A 21,505-nucleotide genomic window follows, 5' to 3' on the forward strand; every position below is an offset into this window, starting at 1 on the left:
TAGGTAGCTATTAAATAGTTATTATCTATTTAATAGCTATTGTACTTGGTTAAAATAAATACAAAGTTGCCTGTAAAATAAATCCTAAAATAGCTACAATATAATTATTATTTATATTGTAGCTATATTAGGGTTTATTTTACAGGTAAATATTTAGCTTTAAATAGGACCGGCGAGGTCCGGTCGGCAGATTAGGGGTTAATACTTGAAGTTAGGTGTCGGTGATGTTAGGGAGGGCAGATTAGGGGTTAATACTATTTATTATAGGGTTATTGAGGCGGGAGTGAGGCGGATTAGGGGTTAATAACTTTATTATAGTAGCGGTGAGGTCCGGTCGGCAGATTAGGGGTTAATAATTGTAGGTAGGTGGTGGCGACGTTGGGGGCAGCAGATTAGGGGTTAATAAATATAATAAAGGGGTCGGCGGTGTTAGGGGCAGCAGATTAGGGGTTCATAGGGATAACGTAGGTGGCGGTGTACGGAGCGGCAGATTAGGGGTTAAAAAATATGCAGGGGTCAGCGATAGCGGGGGCGGCAGATTAGGGGTTAATAAGTGTAAGGTTAGGGGTGTTTAGACTCGGGGTAAATGTTAGGGTGTTAGGTGCAGACTTAGAAACTGTTTCCCTATAGGAAACAATGGGGCTGCGTTAGGAGCTTAACGCTGCTTTTTTGCAGGTGTTAGGTTTTTTTTCAGCTCAAACTGCCCCATTTTTTCCTATGGGGGAATCGTGCACGAGCACGTTTTTGAAGCTGGCCGCGTCCGTAAGCACCGCTGGTATTGAGAGTTGCAGTGGCGGTAAATTATGCTCTACGCTCCCTTTTTGGAGCCTAACGCAGCCATTCTGTGAACTCTAAATACCAGCGGTATTTAAAAGGTGCGGGGGGGAAAAAACACGTGTAGCTAACGCACCCCTTCTAACGCAAAACTCTAAATCTAGCCGTGTATTTTTTTAAATTATTTTATTTATAGAAATATATTAATGATAAAGTTTAAAATTCAGGATCAATCTGTTTTATTAAATTCTGGATTTGGGAATTTGTATCTGTAACATGACAGTTTTAAATGCTTTTTTATTATTTTGTATGCACATATTTTTCAATTAAGTAATAAAAAAGAAAAATACTTTAATGTTTCTTTAAAACAATAAAAAAAACTATAAGAGACAAAGGCCCAGATTACGAGTTTTGAGTTAGAGGCTATGCAGTGCTAACGAGCAGTTTTCCCTCACCACTCACTACCCTACATTGCTGGTATTATGAATTTTTACAAACCCGTCGTTAAACGACAAGAAGTGAGCGTTGAGCAAAATTTTGCTCATTACCGCACTCCAATACCAGCGCTGATTAAGTCAGCGGTGAGCTGGTGTAACGTGCTCGTGCACGATTTCCCCATAGGAATCAACGGGGAGAGCCGGCTAAAAAAGTCTAACACCTGCAAAAAAGCAGCGTAAAACTCCTTAACGCATCCCCATTGATTCCTATGGGGAATGTCAGTATATTTATTAAAAATCTTCAGTAGTGCTCTCCAACTAATATATTAGGCTATGGCAGGGTTATAACACAATATATTTAAATAATTATCCTTTAAAATAAACCCTCAATCAATATGCATCTACTAGAAACCATAAAATTTATATAGATATCTGAATTCTTTTATTTAGTTAATATCTATGAGCATATTGGAATATATTTGTAATACCAGAACATGAAACAATATTATATGCGTTTAAAACTATTAAGATATGCTATACTTCTTACAAAGCACACCAAAGTTTACCTTTAAAAAACAGCCTTATTTACAAATAGCCTTTCATTCAGTTAACACAATGGGGGGTAGTTATCAAGCCGTCTACTTTTCTGACTTCGCCGGCCCAATACGCCCGCCTAAGCTCGCCTACCTTCGCCGCCGCGGACATGAAAAAATACGCCTAAGTTATCAAATAAAGCTGTCAAAAAACCGCGGGGCGATGAGCAGCGGACTGTGAGAGTTATCACTCATCCGATCTCGCTGCCCTTCGGCTTTTTCCCAGCTTTATTGCTAGCCTGTCACTAAGCACTCACACTAAACTGCACTGTTCTACCCCCTATACCGGCGCCCCCGGAGCCCCCCGCAACTAAATAAAGTTACTAACCCCTAAACCGCCGCTCCTAGACCCCGCCGCAACTCTTATAAATGTATTAACCCCTAAACCGCCGCTCCTAGACCCTGCCGCAACTCTTATAAATGTATTAACCCCTAAACCGCCGCTCCCGGACACCGCTGCCACCTACAGTATACCTAGTAACCCCTATCCTGCCCCCCCTACACCGTCGCCCTCTATTATAAAATTATTAACCCCTATCCTGCTGATCCCGCACCTCTCCGCAACTAAATAAATAGTTTAACCCCTAAACCGCCGCTCCATGAACCCGCCGCAACCTATATTAAACCTATTAACCCCTATCCTGCCCCCCCTACACCGTCGCCACCTATAATAAATTTATTAACCCCTAATCTGCCCCCCTACACCGTCGCCACCTATAATAAATTTATTAACCCCTATCCTGCCCCCCACTACGCCGCCGCCACTGTAATAAAATTATTAACCCCTAAACCTAAGTCTAACCCTAACCCTAACGCCCCCCTAACTTAAATATTAATTAAATAAATCTAAATAAATTAACTCTTATTAACTAAATGAATCCTATTTAAAACTAAATACTTACCTTTAAAATAAACCCTAATATAGCTACAATATAAATAATAATTATATTCTAGCTATCTTAGGATTTATATTTATTTTACAGGTAACTTTCAATTTATTTTAACCATGTACAATAACTATTAAATAGTTATTAACTATTTAATAGCTTACCTAGCTAAAATAAAGAGAAATGTACCTGTGAAATAAATCCTAACCTGTTACAATTACACCTAACACTACACTATACTTTAATAAATTATTCCTATTTAAAAATAAATACTTACCTGTAAAATAAACCCTAAGATAGCTACAATATAATTAATAATTATATTATAGCTATCTTAGGCCTAGATTTAGAGTTCGGCGGTAGCCGTGAAAACCAGCGTTAGAGGCTCCTAACGCTGGTTTTGGCCGCCCGCTGGTATTTGGAGTCAGTGATTAAAGGGTCTAACGCTCACTTTTCAGCCGCGACTTTTCCATACCGCAGATCCCCTTACGTCAATTGCGTATCCTATCTTTTCAATGGGATCTTTCTAACGCCGGTATTTAGAGTCGTTTCTGAAGTGAGCGTTAGAGCTCTAACGACAAAACTCCAGCCGCCGGAAAATAGCAGGAGTTAAGATCTTTCTGGGCTAACGCCGGTTCATAAAGCTCTTAACTACTGTACCCTAAAGTACACTAACACCCATAAACTACCTATGTACCCCTAAACCGAGGTCCCCCCACATCGCCGCCACTCGATTTAAATTTTTTAACCCCTAATCTGCCGAACGCCACCTACGTTATACTTATGTACCCCTAATCTGCTGCCCCTAACCCCGCCGACCCCTGTATTACATTTATTAACCCCTAACCTGCCCCCCACAATGTCGCCGCCAGCTACTTACAATAATTAACCCCTAATCTTCCGACCGCAAAGCGCCGCCACCTACGTTATCCTTATGTACCCCTAATCTGCTGCCCCTAACACCGCCGACCCCTATATTATATTTATTAACCCCTAATCTGCCCCCCTCAACGTCGCCGACACCTGCCTACACTTATTAACCCCTAATCTGCCGAGTGGACCGCACCGCTACTATAATAAAGTTATTAACCCCTAATCCGCCTCACTAACCCTATCATAAATAGTATTAACCCCTAATCTGCCCTCCCTAACATCGCCGACACCTACCTTCAATTATTAACCCCTAATCTGACGACCGGAGCTCATCGCTACTATAATAAATGGATTAACCCCTAAAACTAAGTCTAACCCTAACACTAACACCCCCCTAACTTAAATATAATTTACATCTAACGAAATTAATTAACTCTTATTAAATAACTTATTCCTATTTAAAGCTAAATACTTACCTGTAAAATAAATCCTAATATAGCTACAATATAAATTATAATTATATTATAGCTATTTTAGGATTAATATTTATTTTACAGGCAACTTTGTAATTATTTTAACCAGGTACAATAGCTATTAAATAGTTAAGAACTATTTAATAGTTACCTAGTTAAAATAATAACAAATTTACCTGTAAAATAAATCCTAACCTAAGATATAATTAAACCTAACACTACCCTATCAATAATTTAATTAAATAAACTACCTACAATTACCTACAATTAACCTAACACTACACTATCAATAAATTAATTAAACACAATTCCTACAAATAAATACAATTAAATAAACTAGCTAAAGTACAAAAAATAAAAAAGAACTAAGTTACAAAAAATAAAAAAATATTTACAAACATCAGAAAATTATTACAACAATTTTAAACTAATTACACCTACTCTAAGCCCCCTAATAAAATAACAAAGACCCCCAAAATAAAAAATTCCCTACCCTATTCTAAATTAAAAAAGTTAAAAGCTCTTTTACCTTACCAGCCCTGAACAGGGCCCTTTGTGGGGCATGCCCCAAGAATTTCAGCTCTTTTGCCTGTAAAAAAAACACATACAATACCCCCCCCCCAACATTACAACCCACCACCCACATACCCCTAATCTAACCCAAACCCCCCTTAAATAAACCTAACACTAAGCCCCTGAAGATCTTCCTACCTTGTCTTCACCATCCAGGTATCACCGATCCGTCCTGGCTCCAACATCTTCATCCAACCCAAGCGGGGGTTGGCGATCCATCATCCGGTGGCTGAAGAGGTCCAGAAGAGGCTCCAAAGTCTTCCTCCTATCCGGCAAGAAGAGGACATCCGGACCGGCAAACATCTTCTCCAAGCGGCATCTTCGATCTTCTTGCATCCGGTGCGGAGCGGGTCCATCTTGAAGCAGGCGACGCGGATCCATCCTCTTCTTCCGTTGTCTCCCGACGAATGACGGTTCCTTTAAGGGACGTCATCCAAGATGGCGTCCCTTGAATTCCGATTGGCTGATAGGATTCTATCAGCCAATCGGAATTAAGGTAGGAATATTCTGATTGGCTGATGGAATCAGCCAATCAGAATCAAGTTCAATCCTATTGGCTGATCCAATCAGCCAATCAGATTGAGCTCGCATTCTATTGGCTGATCAGAACAGCCAATAGAATGCGAGCTCAATCTGATTGGCTGATTGGATCAGCCAATCGGATTGAACTTGATTCTGATTGGCTGATTCCATCAGCCAATCAGAATATTCCTACCTTAATTCCGATTGGCTGATAGAATCCTATCAGCCAATCGGAATTCAAGGGACGCCATCTTGGATGACGTCCCTTAAAGGAATCGTCATTCGTCGGGAGACAACGGAAGAAGAGGATGGATCCGCGTCGCCTGCTTCAAGATGGACCCGCTCCGCACCGGATGCAAGAAGATCGAAGATGCCGCTTGGAGAAGATGTTTGCCGGTCCGGATGTCCTCTTCTTGCCGGATAGGAGGAAGACTTTGGAGCCTCTTCTGGACCTCTTCAGCCACCGGATGATGGATCGCCAACCCCCGCTTGGGTTGGATGAAGATGTTGGAGCCAGGACGGATCGGTGATACCTGGATGGTGAAGACAAGGTAGGAAGATCTTCAGGGGCTTAGTGTTAGGTTTATTTAAGGGGGGTTTGGGTTAGATTAGGGGTATGTGGGTGGTGGGTTGTAATGTTGGGGGGGGGTATTGTATGTGTTTTTTTTACAGGCAAAAGAGCTGAAATTCTTGGGGCATGCCCCGCAAAGGGCCCTGTTCAGGGCTGGTAAGGTAAAAGAGCTTTTAACTTTTTTAATTTAGAATAGGGTAGGGAATTTTTTATTTTGGGGGTCTTTGTTATTTTATTAGGGGGCTTAGAGTAGGTGTAATTAGTTTAAAATTGTTGTAATAATTTTCTGATGTTTGTAAATATTTTTTTATTTTTTGTAACTTAGTTCTTTTTTATTTTTTGTACTAGCTAGTTTATTTAATTGTATTTATTTGTAGGAATTGTGTTTAATTAATTTATTGATAGTGTAGTGTTAGGTTAATTGTAGGTAATTGTAGGTAGTTTATTTAATTAATTTATTGATAGGGTAGTGTTAGGTTTAATTATATCTTAGGTTAGGATTTATTTTACAGGTAAATTTTTTATTATTTTAACTAGGTAACTATTAAATAGCTATTGTACCTGGTTAAAATAATTACAAAGTTGCCTGTAAAATAAATATTAATCCTAAAATAGCTATAATATAATTATAATTTATATTGTAGCTATATTAGGATTTATTTTACAGGTAAGTATTTAGCTTTAAATAGGAATGTTATTTAATAAGAGTTAATTAATTTCGTTAGATGTAAATTATATTTAAGTTAGGGGGGTGTTAGTGTTAGGGTTAGACTTAGCTTTAGGGGTTAATCCATTTATTATAGTAGCGATGAGCTCCGGTCGTCAGATTAGGGGTTAATAATTGAAGTTAGGTGTCGGCGATGTTAGGGAGGGCAGATTAGGGGTTAATACTATTTATGATAGGGTTAGTGAGGCGGGTTAGGGGTTAATAACTTTATTATAGTAGCGGTGCGGTCCGCTCGGCAGATTAGGGGTTAATAAGTGTAGGCAGGTGTCGGCGACGTTGTGGGGGGCAGATTAGGGGTTAATAAATATAATATAGGGGTCGGCGATGTTAGGGCAGCAGATTAGGGGTACATAGGGATAACGTAGGTTGCGGCGGTTTACGGAGCGGCAGATTAGGGGTTAAAAAAATATGCAGGGGTCAGCGATAGCGGGAGCGGCAGATTAGGGGTTAATAAGTGTAAGGGTAGGGGTGTTTAGACTCGGGGTACATGTTAGAGTGTTAGGTGCAGACGTAGGAAGTGTTTCCCCATAGGAAACAATGGGGCTGCGTTAGGAGCTGAACGCTGCTTTTTTGCAGGTGTTAGGTTTTTTTTCAGCTCAAACAGCCCCATTGTTTCCTATGGGGATATCGTGCACGAGCACGTTTTTGAGGCTGGCCGCGTCCGTAAGCAACTCTGGTATCGAGAGTTGCATTTGCGGTAAAAATGCTCTACGCTCCTTTTTTGGAGCCTAACGCAGCATTTGTTTGAACTCTCGATACCAGAGTTAAATTTATGGTGCGGCCAGAAAAAAGCCTGCGGAGCGTTAACAGCCCTTCTACTGCCAAACTCCAAATCTAGGCCTTAGGATTTATATTTATTTTACAGGTAACTTTGTATTTATTTTAGCTAGTTAGAATAGTTATTAAATAGTTATTAACTATTTAATAACTACCTAGCTAAAAGAAATACAAAATTACCTGTAAAATAAATCCTAACTTAAGTTACAATTAAACCTAATACTACACTATCATTAAATTAATTAAATAAACTACCTACAAATAACTACAATTAAATACAATTACATAAACTAACTAAAGTACAAAAAAATAAAAAAAGCTAAGTTACAAAAAATAAAAAAATAAGTTACAAACATGTTAAAAATATTACAACAATTTTAAGCTACTTACACCTAATCTAAGCCCCCTAATAAAATAACAAACCCCCCCAAAATAAAAAAATGCCCTACCCTATTCTAAATTAAATAAATTTCAAAGCTCTTTTACCTTACCAGCCCTTAAAAGGGCCATTTGTGGGGGCATGCCCCAAAGAAAACAGCTCTTTTGCCTGTAAAAGAAAAATACAACCCCCCCAACATTAAAACCCACCACCCACATACCCCTAATCTAACCCAAACCCCCCTTACAAAAACCTAACACTAATCCCCTGAAGATCATCCTACCTTGAGTCGTCTTCACTCAGCCGAGCCACCGATGGAACTGAAGAGGACATCCGGAGCGGAAGAAGTTAATCCTCCAAGCGGCGCTGAAGAAATCTTCCATCCGATGAAGTCATCATCCAGGCGGCGCTGAAGAAAAGTCTTCGATCTGGCCGATGTCATCTTCAAAGAGGCGCTGAAGAGGTCTTCTATCCGGGCGAAGTCATCTTCCAAGCCGGGTCTTGAATCTTCCTTCCGCCGACGCGGAACCACCTTCTTCACCGACGGACTACGACGAATGACGGCTCCTTTAAGGGACGTCATCCAAGATGGCGTCCCCTCAATTCCGATTGGCTGATAGGATTCTATTAGCCAATCGGAATTAAGGTAGGAAAATCTGATTGGCTGATGGAATCAGCCAATCAGATTCAAGTTCAATCCGATTGGCTGATCCAATCAGCCAATCAGATTGAGCTCGCATTCTATTGGCTGATCGGAACAGCCAATAGAATGCGAGCTCAATCTGATTGGCTGATTCCATCAGCCAATCAGATTTTTCCTACCTTAATTCCGATTGGCTGATAGAATCCTATCAGCCAATCGGAATTGAGGGGACGCCATCTTGGATGACGTCCCTTAAAGGAGCCGTCATTCGTCGTAGTCCGTCGGTGAAGAAGGTGGTTCCGCGTCGGCGGAAGGAAGATTCAAGACCCGGCTTGGAAGATGACTTCGCCCGGATAGAAGACCTCTTCAGCGCCTCTTTGAAGATGACATCGGCCGGATCGAAGACTTCTTCTGCGCCGCCTGGATGATGACTTCATCGGTTGGAAGATTTCTTCAGCGCCGCTTGGAGGATTAACTTCTTCCGCTCCGGATGTCCTCTTCAGTTCCATCGGTGGCTCGGCTGAGTGAAGGCGACTCAAGGTAGGATGATCTTCAGGGGATTAGTGTTAGGTTTTTGTAAGGGGGGTTTGGGTTAGATTAGGGGTATGTGGGTGTTGGGTTTTAATGTTGGGGGGGGTTGTATTTTTCTTTTACAGGCAAAAGAGCTGAACTTTTTGGGGCATGCCCCCACAAATGGCCCTTTTAAGGGCTGGTAAGGTAAAAGAGCTTTGAAATGTATTTAATTTAGAATAGGGTAGGGATTTTTTTTTATTTTGGGGGGGTTTGTTATTTTATTAGGGGGCTTAGATTAGGTGTAAGTAGCTTAAAATTGTTGTAATATTTTTAACATGTTTGTAACTTATTTTTTTATTTTTTGTAACTTAGCTTTTTTTATTTTTTGTACTTTAGTTAGTTTATGTAATTGTATTTAATTGTAGTTATTTGTAGGTAGTTTATTTAGTTAATTTAATGATAGTGTAGTATTAGGTTTAATTGTAACTTAGGTTAGGATTTATTTTACAGGTAATTTTGTATTTCTTTTAGCTAGGTAGTTATTAAATAGTTAATAACTATTTAATAACTATTCTAACTAGCTAAAATAAATACAAAGTTACCTGTAAAATAAATATAAATCATAAGATAGCTATAATATAATTATTAATTATATTGTAGCTATCTTAGGGTTTATTTTACAGGTAAGTATTTATTTTTAAATAGGAATAATTTATTAAAGTATAGTGTAGTGTTAGGTGTAATTGTAACTTAGGTTAGGATTTATTTCACAGGTACATTTCTCTTTATTTTAGCTAGGTAAGCTATTAAATAGTTAATAACTATTTAATAGTTATTGTACATGGTTAAAATAAATTGAAAGTTACCTGTAAAATAAATATAAATCCTAAAATAGCTAGAATATAATTATTATTTATATTGTAGCTATATTAGGGTTTATTTTAAAGGTAAGTATTTAGTTTTAAATAGGATTCATTTAGTTAATAAGAGTTAATTTATTTAGATTTATTTAATTAATATTTAAGTTAGGGGGGCGTTAGGGTTAGGGTTAGACTTAGGTTTAGGGGTTAATAATTTTATTACAGTGGCGGCGGCGTAGTGGGGGGCAGGATAGGGGTTAATAAATTTATTATAGGTGGCAACGGTGTAGGGGGGGCAGATTAGGGGTTAATAAATTTATTATAGGTGGCGACGGTGTAGGGGGGGCAGGATAGGGGTTAATACATTTAATATAGGTTGCGGCGGGTTCAGGGAGCGGCGGTTTAGGGGTTAATACATTTATTATAGTTGCGGTGGGCTCCGGGAGCGGCGGTTTAGGGGTTAATATGTATAGAGTAGCTTGCGGTGGGCTCCGGGAGCGGCGGTTTAGGGGGTAATAACTTTATTTAGTTGCAGCGGTGTAGGGGGGGTCAGATTAGCGGTGTTTAGACTCGGGGTACATGTTAGGGTGTTAGGTGTAGACAGCTCCCATAGGAATCAATGGGATGTCTGTCAGCAGCGAACTTGTACTTTCGCTATGCTCAGACTCTCATTGAAAACCAGGTACGCTGGGCCGTAAAAGTGCCGAGCGTAATTGCTAGTTTTTGGATAACTAGCAAAAGTAGTGAGAATGTGCCGCACTTGTGTGCGGAACATCTGGAGTGACGTAAGAATCGATCTGTGTCGGACTGAGTCCGGCGGATCGAAGCTTACGTCACAAAATTCTACTTTTGCCGGTCTCGAGCCTTTGATAACTAAGGCGTATCAGCCTCGCCACAAATACGCTGCGGAATTCCAGCGTATTTGAGGTTGACGGCTTGATAACTACCCCCCAATGAGATTTTAAAATATTTAGCTGCTAACATTCAAGCAATACCCTCAGTTATTTAACCACAATTTACTCTAACACAATTCTAATTAGGATACTAAAAATACATATATTCTTACTGTGAACAATTGCTTTAAATGAATTTCTTAGCATACAAAAGATAAACTTGATCCTACACAGGGCTATGAATATAAGCAAAATATAGACTGTTCTCTATTTATTATAACTGGACTATGTTCTTACCAATAATCTTTTATATATATACTTTACCAGATGATATTCAGCTTCAAGACTTGTCCCACCTCATATAAAATAAGTGTAATTGCAATGGATAAGGAGAAGTATGGCCCACTTTGTTTTATAGTTTGACTGTCTCCCACGCAACAGTTCAGTCAGTTACAAAATCAGCAGCCAGTCTCCCTTCCCCTATCCTGCATACAACTTATATTCTTAATCATAGGTGTGGAATATGGGCGGCCCTTCGAAACCTTGTCCTTGCTATTGGGTATCTGGAATACCTAATCGGATTGGCCCTTAACGGAGCTGAACATGTTCACCATGGAAACGCATCTTTTGAACAGTTAATTCTTTTAACTGTCCTACTGGATTCTGGCCACTCAGGGGCATTAGACATACAACACAGCAATACATTTAACCAACATTTTTAAAACAATTCAGTATTCCTATGAAATGGTTATTCATTAGACTACAGGGAGTGCAGAATTATTAGGCAAGTTGTATTTTTGAGGATTAATTTTATTATTGAACAACAACCATGTTCTCAATGAACCCAAAAAACTCATTAATATCAAAGCTGAATAGTTTCGGAAGTAGTTTTTAGTTTGTTTTTAGTTATAGCTATTTTAGGGGGATATCTGTGTGTGCAGGTGACTATTACTGTGCATAATTATTAGGCAACTTAACAAAAAACAAATATATACCCATTTCAATTATTTATTTTTACCAGTGAAACCAATATAACATCTCAACATTCACAAATATACATTTCTGACATTCAAAAACAAAACAAAAACAAATCAGTGACCAATATAGCCACCTTTCTTTGCAAGGACACTCAAAAGCCTGCCATCCATGGATTCTGTCAGTGTTTTGATCTGTTCACCATCAACATTGCGTGCAGCAGCAACCACAGCCTCCCAGACACTGTTCAGAGAGGTGTACTGTTTTCCCTCCTTGTAAATCTCACATTTGATGATGGACCACAGGTTCTCAATGGGGTTCAGATCAGGTGAACAAGGAGGCCATGTCATTAGATTTTCTTCTTTTATACCCTTTCTTGCCAGCCACGCTGTGGAGTACTTGGACGAGTGTGATGGAGCATTGTCCTGCATGAAAATCATGTTTTTCTTGAAGGATGCAGACTTCTTCCTGTACCACTGCTTGAAGAAGGTGTCTTCCAGAAACTGGCAGTAGGACTGGGAGTTGAGCTTGACTCCATCCTCAACCCGAAAAGGCCCCACAAGCTCATCTTTGATGATACCAGCCTAAACCAGTACTCCACCTCCACCTTGCTGGCGTCTGAGTCGGACTGGAGCTCTCTGCCCTTTACCAATCCAGCCACGGGCCCATCCATCTGGCCCATCAAGACTCACTCTCATTTCATCAGTCCATAAAACCTTAGAAAAATCAGTCTTGAGATATTTCTTGGCCCAGTCTTGACGTTTCAGCTTGTGTGTCTTGTTCAGTGGTGGTCGTCTTTCAGCCTTTCTTACCTTGGCCATGTCTCTGAGTATTGCACACCTTGTGCTTTTGGGCACTCCAGTGATGTTGCAGCTCTGAAATATGGCCAAACTGGTGGCAAGTGGCATCTTGGCAGCTGCACGCTTGACTTTTCTCAGTTCATGGGCAATTATTTTGCGCCTTGGTTTTTCCACACGCTTCTTGCGACCCTGTTGACTATTTTGAATGAAACGCTTGATTGTTCAATGATCACGCTTCAGAAGCTTTGCAATTTTAAGAGTGCTGCATCCCTCTGGAAGATATCTCACTATTTTTGACTTTTCTGAGCCTGTCAAGTCCTTCTTTTGACCCATTTTGCCAAAGGAAAGGAAGTTGCCTAATAATTATGCACACCTGATATAGGGTGTTGATGTCATTAGACCACACCCCTTCTCATTACAGAGATGCACATCACCTAATATGCTTAATTGGTAGTAGGCTTTCAAGCCTATACAGCTTGGAGTAAGAAAACATGCATAAAGAGGATGATGTGGTCAAAATACTCATTTGCCTAATAATTCTGTACTCCCTGTATAACTCTCTACAACAATTATTCACAATATTTGTTTTAGATAGGGTAGTATATTATGAATTTTCTGATCGTTTTGATATGAAACATCAATATATTATATTAAAACAATTTATATTGCTAACTATTCAAGATTAATGGCATTTATATATCTGTTATATATGTATTCACACAATTACAGCATATTTTACATTTCTAACAAATTCTGCATGCATGAATTATTATATGTCTGAGAAATATAGAGACACAGCGGTTATTATTCCATACAGATGATCTTGTATTTAGTATCTTTTGGCCCCATCTGGAATACAGAAAATAACATGTTATATATAGTGATGTCATGAATAGTTCGCCGGCGAATAGTTCCCGGCGAACAGAGCTTATTCGCGTTTGCCGCGGCGGGCGAACATATGGGATGTTCGATCCGCCCCCTATTCGTCATCATTGAGTAAACTTTGACCTTGTATCTCACAGTCTGCAGACACATTTCAGCCATTCAGCAGCAGACACTCCCTCCCAGACCCTCCCAGCTCCTGGACAGCAGCAATTTTAGATTCATTCTGATCCTGCATTCTTAGTGAGAGGAGGGATAGTGTAGCTGCTGCTGATTTTATAGGGAAATTGATAGCTAGGCTAGTGTATTCAGTGTCCACTACAGTCCTGAAGGACTCATCTGATCTCTGCTGTAAGGCCAGCACCCCAAAAAGCCCTTTTTAGGGCTAGAACATCAGTATTTTTATTTTTTTTTGCCTGTATAATTTTGACTGTGAAACATCAGTCTGCTAGTTTAATCTATTTGCAGTTGCCTGCCTGCAGTGCCACCACTCATATCTGTTGTAACAGTAGTGTAAATTAAAAAAAAAAACTTTTTTGACTGTTAAACATCAGTCTGCTACTGTAATCTAATTGCAGTTGCCTGCCTGCTAGCGTGTGTGCCAGGCCCACTTGCCCACAGTGCCACCACTCATATCTGTTGTAACAGTAGTGTAAATTTAAAAAAAAAAAAACTTTTTTGACTGTGAAACATCAGTCTGCTAGTGTAATCTAATTGCAGTTGCCTGCCTGCCAGCGTGTGTGCCAGGCCCACTTGCCCACAGTGCCACCACTCATATCTGTTGTAACAGTAGTGTAAATTAAAAAAAAAAACTTTTTTGACTGTGAAACATCAGTCTGCTAGTGTAATCTAATTGCAGTTGCCTGCCTGCCAGCGTGTGTGCCAGGCCCACTTGCCAACTAGTGCCACCACTCATATCTGTTGTAACAGTAGTGTCAAAAAATTTAAAAAAAACTTTTTTGACTGTGAAACATCAGTCTGCTAGTGTAATCTAATTGCCGTTGCCTGTCTGCCAGCGTGTGTGCCAGGCCCACTTGCCAACTAGTGCCACCACTCATATCTGTTATAACAGTAGTGTCAAAAAATTTAAAAAAAACTTTTTTGACTGTGAAACATCAGTCTGCTAGTGTAATCAAATTGCAGTTGCCTGCCTGCCAGCGTGTGTGCCAGGCCCACTTGCCAACTAGTGCCACCACTCATATCTGTTGTAACAGTAGTGTAAATTTTTTTAAAAAAAACTTTTTTGACTGTGAAACATCAGTATGCTAGTGTAATCTAATTGCAGTTGCCTGCCTGCCAGCGTGTGTGCCAGGCCCACTTGCCAACTAGTGCCACCACTCATATCTGTTGTAACAGTAGTGTAAAGTTTAAAAAAAATTTTTTTTGACTGTGAAACATCAGTCTGCTAGTGTAATCTAATTGCAGTTGCCTGCCTGCCAGCGTGTGTGCCAGGCCCACTTGCCAACTAGTGCCACCACTCATATCTGTTGTAACAGTAGTGTAAAAAAATTTTTAAAAAACTTTTTTGACTGTGAAACATCAGTCTGCTAGTGTAATCTAATTGCAGTTGCCTGCCTGCCAGCGTGTGTGCCAGGCCCACTTGCCAACTAGTGCCACCACTCATATCTGTTATAACAGTAGTGTAAAAAAATTTTAAAAAAACTTTTTTGACTGTGAAACATCAGTCTGCTAGTATAATCTAATTGCAGTTGCCTGCCTGCCAGCGTGTGTGCCAGGCCCACTTGCCAACTAGTGCCACCACTCATATCTGTTGTAACAGTAGTGTAAAAATGTTTTAAAAAAACTTTTTTGACTGTGAAACATCAGTCTGCTAGTGTAATCTAATTGCAGTTGCCTGCCTGCCAGTGTGTGTGCCAAGCCCACTTGCCAACTAGTGCCACCACTCATATCTGTTGTAACAGTAGTGTAAAGTTTAAAAAAAAAAACTTTTTTGACTGTGAAACATCAGTCTGCTAGTGTAATCTAATTGCAGTTGCCTGCCTGCCAGCGTGTGTGCCAGGCCCACTTGCCAACTAGTGTCACCACTCATATCTGTTGTAACAGTAGTGTAAATTTTTTTAAAAAACTTTTTTGACTGTGAAACATCAGTCTGCTAGTGTAATCTAATTGCAGTTGCCTGCCTGCCAGTGTGTGTGCCATGCCCACTTGCCAACTAGTGCCACCACTCATATCTGTTGTAACAGTAGTGTAAATTTAAAAAAAAAAAACTTTTTTGACTGTGAAACATCAGTCTGCTAGTGTAATCTAATTGCAGTTGCCTGCCTGCCAGCGTGTGTGCCAGGCCCACTTGCCAACTAGTGCCACCACTCATATCTGTTGTAACAGTAGTGTCAATTTTGTAAAAAAAAAACTTTTTTGACTGTGAAACATCAGTCTGCTTGTGTAATCTAATTGCAGTTGCCTGCTTGCCAGCGTGTGTGCCCGGCTCACAGCGTATACTGTGCCCACTTGCCCAGTGCCACCACTTATATCTTGTTTATTAGTAGTGTAAGTGTACATTTAAAAAATAAATAAACTTTTTGGACTGTGAAACATCAATCTGCTTTTTTGTGTCAGGCTCACAGCGTATACTGTGCCCACTTGCCCAGTGCCACCACTCATATCTTGTTTAATAGTAGTGTAAGTGTACATTTAAAAAAAAATGACAGGCAGAGGCAGGCCACCCCGCAGGTGCCGTCGTGGTCGTGGTGCTGCGATTCCCTTTAACCCTACAATAATGACCAGTGTTCAGAGGCCACGTACCATGAACGCGAAAAGTTCTGAGGAGGACCTAGTTGACTGGCTAAAACAGGACACCCAATCTTCTACAGCTTACGCTCGGAACCTTGACGCACCATCCGCCTCCAGCTTAGCTTCGGGCACCTCTCAAGTGACCACTCGCCCGGCTGCCGCCACCACCAACGCTGTTGCCACCACCAGAATGCCGTCATTGCAGAGCTCAGCAGTGTGGCATTTTTTTTGTGTGTCTCCCTCTGACAACAGCGATGCCATTTGCAACCTGTGCCAAAAGAAACTGAGTTGTGGGAAGTCCAACATCCACCTAGGTACAACTGCTTTGCGAAGGCACATGATCTCACATCACAAACGCCGATGGGATGAACACATGAGTACAAGCAGCATACAAACTCAAAGCCGCCATCCTCCTCCTGGTCCAGCATCTTCAGCCACGTCAACCACTGCGGTCCTCCTTGCCCCCTCTCAACCATCCGCCACTCCGTCTCTCTTCCGTAGCAGTTCCTGCTCATCTGCCCACAGTCAGGTGTCTGTCAAGTACATGTTTGAGCGTAAGAATCCAATGTCCCAAAGTCACCCCCTTGCCCGGCGTCTGACAGCTGGCTTGTCTGAACTCTTAGCCCGACAGCTTTTACCATACAAGCTGGTGGAGTCTGAGGCATTCAAAAAATTTGTAGCTATTGGGACACCGCAGTGGAAGGTACCCGGCCGAAATTTCTTTTCTTCACAAAAGGCAATCCCCAACCTGTACTCGATTGTGCGAAAGCAAGTAATGGCATGTCTGGCACACAGCGTTGGGGCAAGGGTCCATGTGACCACTGATAGCTGGTCTGCAAAGCATGGTCAGGGCAGGTATATCACCTACACTGCGCATTGGGTAAACCTGCTGACGGCTGCCAAGCATGGAATGCGTGGCTCTGCAGAGGATGAGTTGGTGACACCGCCACGACTTGCAGGCAGGCCTGCTGCCACTTCCTCTACTCCTCCTTCTCCATCCTCTTCCATAACCTCCTCGGCTGAGTCCTCTTCTGCTGCTGCGTCTTGCTACACATCAATTTCACCCCCCCCAGCTCCGCAGGTACTATTCCACACCCCGGATACGGCAGTGTCACGCCGTCTTGGGGTTGACTTGCCTGAAATCAGAGTCACACCGGACCAGCACTCCTGTCCTCCCTGAACACACAGGTGGATCAGTGGCTGACTCCGCACCAACTGGAGATCGGCAAAGTGGTTTCTGACAGCGGAAGTAATTTGGTGGCGGCATTGAAATTGGCACATGTGTGTAATCTGATCGTACAATGCTTTGTGCATAAGTACCCAGGCTTACAGGACGTCCTGAAGCAGGCCAGGAAGGTGTGTGGCCATTTGAGGCGTTCCTACACAGCCATGGCGCACTTTTCTGATATCCAGCGGCGAAACAACATGCCAGTGAGGCGCTTGATTTGTGACAGCCCGACACGTTGGAATTCCAGACTCCTAATGTTCGACCGCCTGCTCCAACAAGAAAAAGCCGTTAACGAATATTTGTATGAACGGGGTGCTAGGACAGCATCTACGGAGCTGGGAATTTTTTTGCCACGTTACTAGGCTCTCATGCGCAATGCCTGTAGGCTCATGCTTCCTTTTGAGGAGGTGACAAACCTAGTCAGTCGCACCGAAGGCACCATCAGTGACATCATACCATTTGTTTTCTTCCTGAAGTGTGCCCTGCGAAGAGTCCTGGATCAGGCCGTAGATAAGCGTGAAGTGGAAGAGGAAGAGTTGTGGTCACCATCACCACCAGAAACAGCCTTATCAGCATCGCTTGCTGGACCAGCAGCAACGCTGGAAGAGGATTGTGAGGAAGAGGAGTCAGAGGAGGAATGTGGCTTTGAGGAGGAACAGGAAGACCAACCACAACAGGCATCCCAGGGTGCTCGTTGTCACCTATCTGGTACCCGTGGTGTTGTACATGGCTGGGGGGAAGAAGATACCTTCAGTGAGATCACTGAGGACGAGGAATGGGACATGAGTAGCTCGGCATCCAACCTTGTGCAAATGGGGTCTTTCATGCTGTCGTGCCTGTTGAGTGACCCTCGTATAAAAAAGCTGAAGGAGAACGACCTGTACTGGGTGTCCACGCTACTAGACCCCCGGTATAAGCATAAAGTGCCTGAAATGTTACCAAATTCCCACAAGTAGGAAAGGATGCAGCAGTTCCAAAATAAATTAAAAAGTATGCTTTACACAGCGTATAAGGGTGATGTCACAGCACAACGGGAATCTAACAGGGGAAGAGGTGAAAGTAATCCTCCGACTCCCACGACCACGCCGACAAGGACAGGACACTTCACAGACGTGTTGTTGATGGAGGACATGCGGAGCTTTTTAACTCCTATGCATCGCCACAGCCCTTCGGAGTCCACCCTCAGAGAATGACTCGACCGACAGGTAGCAGACTACCTCGCCTTAACTGCAGATATCGACACTCTGAGGAGCGATGAACCCCTTGACTACTGGGTGTGCAGGCTTGACCTGTGGCCTGAGCTATCCCAATTTGCACTAGAACTTCTGGCCTGCCCCGCTTCAAGTGTCCTGTCAGAAAGGACCTTCAGTGCAGCAGGAGGTATTGTCACTGAGAAGAGAAGTCACCTAGGTCAATAAAGTCTAGATTACCTCACCTTTATTAAGATGAATGAGGGATGGATCCCGAAGGGACTGACATTGGGCGATACATTTGAGTAAAAAAGGAATGATGAGATGAGCTGCCTTGGGCTAAAAATGGTCCACATGCTGCTGTATTTTATCTTCGAATGCCGGATGACTTGCGTGACTTATCCGCCACCAACTAGGGTTCAAGCCGCAATGTTTTAGGGCACTTTCTGCCTGGGAAACAAACATCAATTTTTCTGGCCGCTGCTACAGCAGCGGCTGCAACAATACCTACTTTTTCAGGCATGTGTACATGCCAAATTTTTCTTGCCTCAGGTGCTGCACTGTGGCTTCAAAAACCAAACCAAAAAAAGGCACTTAACAGGGATTAAACTGATAAGAATAGCAATGCTTAACACACCACTCCTATCTGGTGACACAGTAGATTGCACGCGCAGTGCCCCAAATTTAGGTGGACCGACCAAGCATCTTTTTCCATCTCCCGGTTCCTAAAATCCATGCCATATACACGTCCCCTGATAGGGGACACCACAGGGATTAAACTGATAGGAATAGTACTACTTAACACACCTTATAATAACGCAGAGAGAGGCAACGCAGAGAGAGGAGCCTGAAGAAGAGGAGTCAGAGGAGGAAGGTGGCTTTGAGGAGGTGGAAGACCACAGCAGGCATCCCAGGGGGCTTGTTGTCACCTTTCGGGGACCCTTGGTGTTGTACGTGGCTGCGTGGAGGAAGAGACCTTCAATGACATCAGTGAGGACAAGGAACGGGACATGGCTAGCTTGGTATCCAACCTTGTGCAAATGGGGAGTTTCAGTAATATCTGATAAAAATATGGTTTCATACATAAACACATTCCCCTGTCCTATTGACATACATATATATATATATATATATATATATATATATATATATATATATATATATATATATATATATATATGTATTTACCTGCACCCTGACAGGAAAAATGTATGTCTACACCTAACACCCTAACATGAACCCTGAGTCTAAACACCCCTAATCTTACACTTATTAAACCCTAATCTGCTGCCCCTGACATCGCCGACACTGACATTATAATTATTAACCCCTGATCTGCCGCTCCGGACACCGCCGACACCTACATTATATTTATTAACCCCTACTCTGCCGCCCTCAATGTCGCCGCCACCTACCTACACTTATTAACCCCTAATCTGCTGCCCCCAACATCGCCGCCACTATATTAAAGTTATTAACCCCTAAAACCTAAGTCTAACCCTAAACCTAACTTAAATATAATTAAAAAAATCTAAATAAATATTCCTATCATTAACTAAAGCATTCCTATTTAAAACTAAATACTTACCTGTAAAATAAACCCTAAGAAATAAACTAATAGTTACATTGTAGCTAGCTTAGGGTTTATTTTTATTTTACAGGCAAGTTTGTATTTATTTTAACTAGGTAGAATAGTTACTAAATAGTTACTAAATAGTTATTAACTATTTAATAACTAACTAGCTAAAATAAATACAAAAGTATCTGTAAAATAAAACCTAACCTAAGTTACAATTACACCTAACACTACACTATAAGTAAATTAATTCCCTAAATTAAATACAATTAAATAAAATTAGCTTAAGTACAAACCCCCCCACTAAATTACAGAAAATAATAAACAAATTACAAGATTTTTAAACTAATTACACCTAATCTAATCCCCCTAACAAAATAAAAAAGCTCCCCCAAAATAAAAAAGCCCTACCCTACACTAAATTACAAATAGCCCTTAAAAGGGCCTTTTGCGGGGCATTGCCCCAAAGTAATCAGCTCTTTTACCTGTAAAAAAAATTACATATCCCCCCCAACATTAAAACCCCCCACCCACACAACCAACCCTACTCTAAAACCCACCCAATACCCCCTTTAAAAAAAACTAACACTAACCCCTTGAAGATCACCTTACCGGGAGAAGTCTTCATCCAACCGGGCCGAAGTCCTCAACGAAGCCGGGAGAAGTCTTCATCCAAGCCGGGTGAAGTGGTCCTCCAGACAGGCAGAAGTCTTCTTCCAGATGGCATCTTCTATCTTCATCCATCCACGGAGCGGGTCCATCTTCAAGACATCCGACGCGGAGCATCCTTTTCATCTGACGGCTAACACTGAATGAAGGTTCCTTTAAATGACATCATCCAAGATGGCGTCCCTTCAATTCTGATTGGCTGAAGGTAAAACAAATTGTGTGTTTGGATTAGCACTGGTATACAAGATGAATGTAAAAAGTGAGCATGCGAGTGAAAGACTCAGGCACGATAAATTCAGGACTTCAGATATTGCGATTGTGCTAACTCCCTCTCTCTATAGACTTATATGAGGCATACTTGCCTTTTCTCTGTATAATACAATGAGACTCCTGGCTCCTGGCTTTATAAACAACTCCAATACACTGTCATTAGTACACCTGAGTTTGGATGGGGTGTATTGGAGTTGTATATAAAGCCAGGGAGTCTCATTCTATTATGTAGGAAAAAACAGGAATGATTCAGCCCATAAAGGCAAAGTACTATATTGGGGCACCTTGTAATTTGGTGACTGGCTAAGCAGAATATGAGCTAGTGATGTATGGGATATACATTCCTACCAGGAGGGGGCAAAGTTTACCAAACCTCAAAATGCCTATACATACACCTCCCACCTCACACAAACCTTAGTTTTACAAACTTTCAGCTAGATTTAGAGTTTTGTCGGTAACGACCCGCGTAGCTAATGCTGGTTTTTTTTGGCCGCACCTTTTAAATACCGCTGGTGTTTAGAGTTCACAGAATGGCTGGGTTTTCAGTGCGTTAGGCTCCAAAAAGGGAGCGTAGAGCATAATTTACCGCCACTGCAACTCTCGATACCAGCGGTGCTTACGGACGCGGCCAGCTTCAAAAACGTGCTCGTGCACGATATCCCCATAGGA

This window comes from Bombina bombina, chromosome 1, assembly GCF_027579735.1.
Source record: "Bombina bombina isolate aBomBom1 chromosome 1, aBomBom1.pri, whole genome shotgun sequence".
Taxonomy (NCBI): Eukaryota; Metazoa; Chordata; class Amphibia; order Anura; family Bombinatoridae; genus Bombina; species Bombina bombina.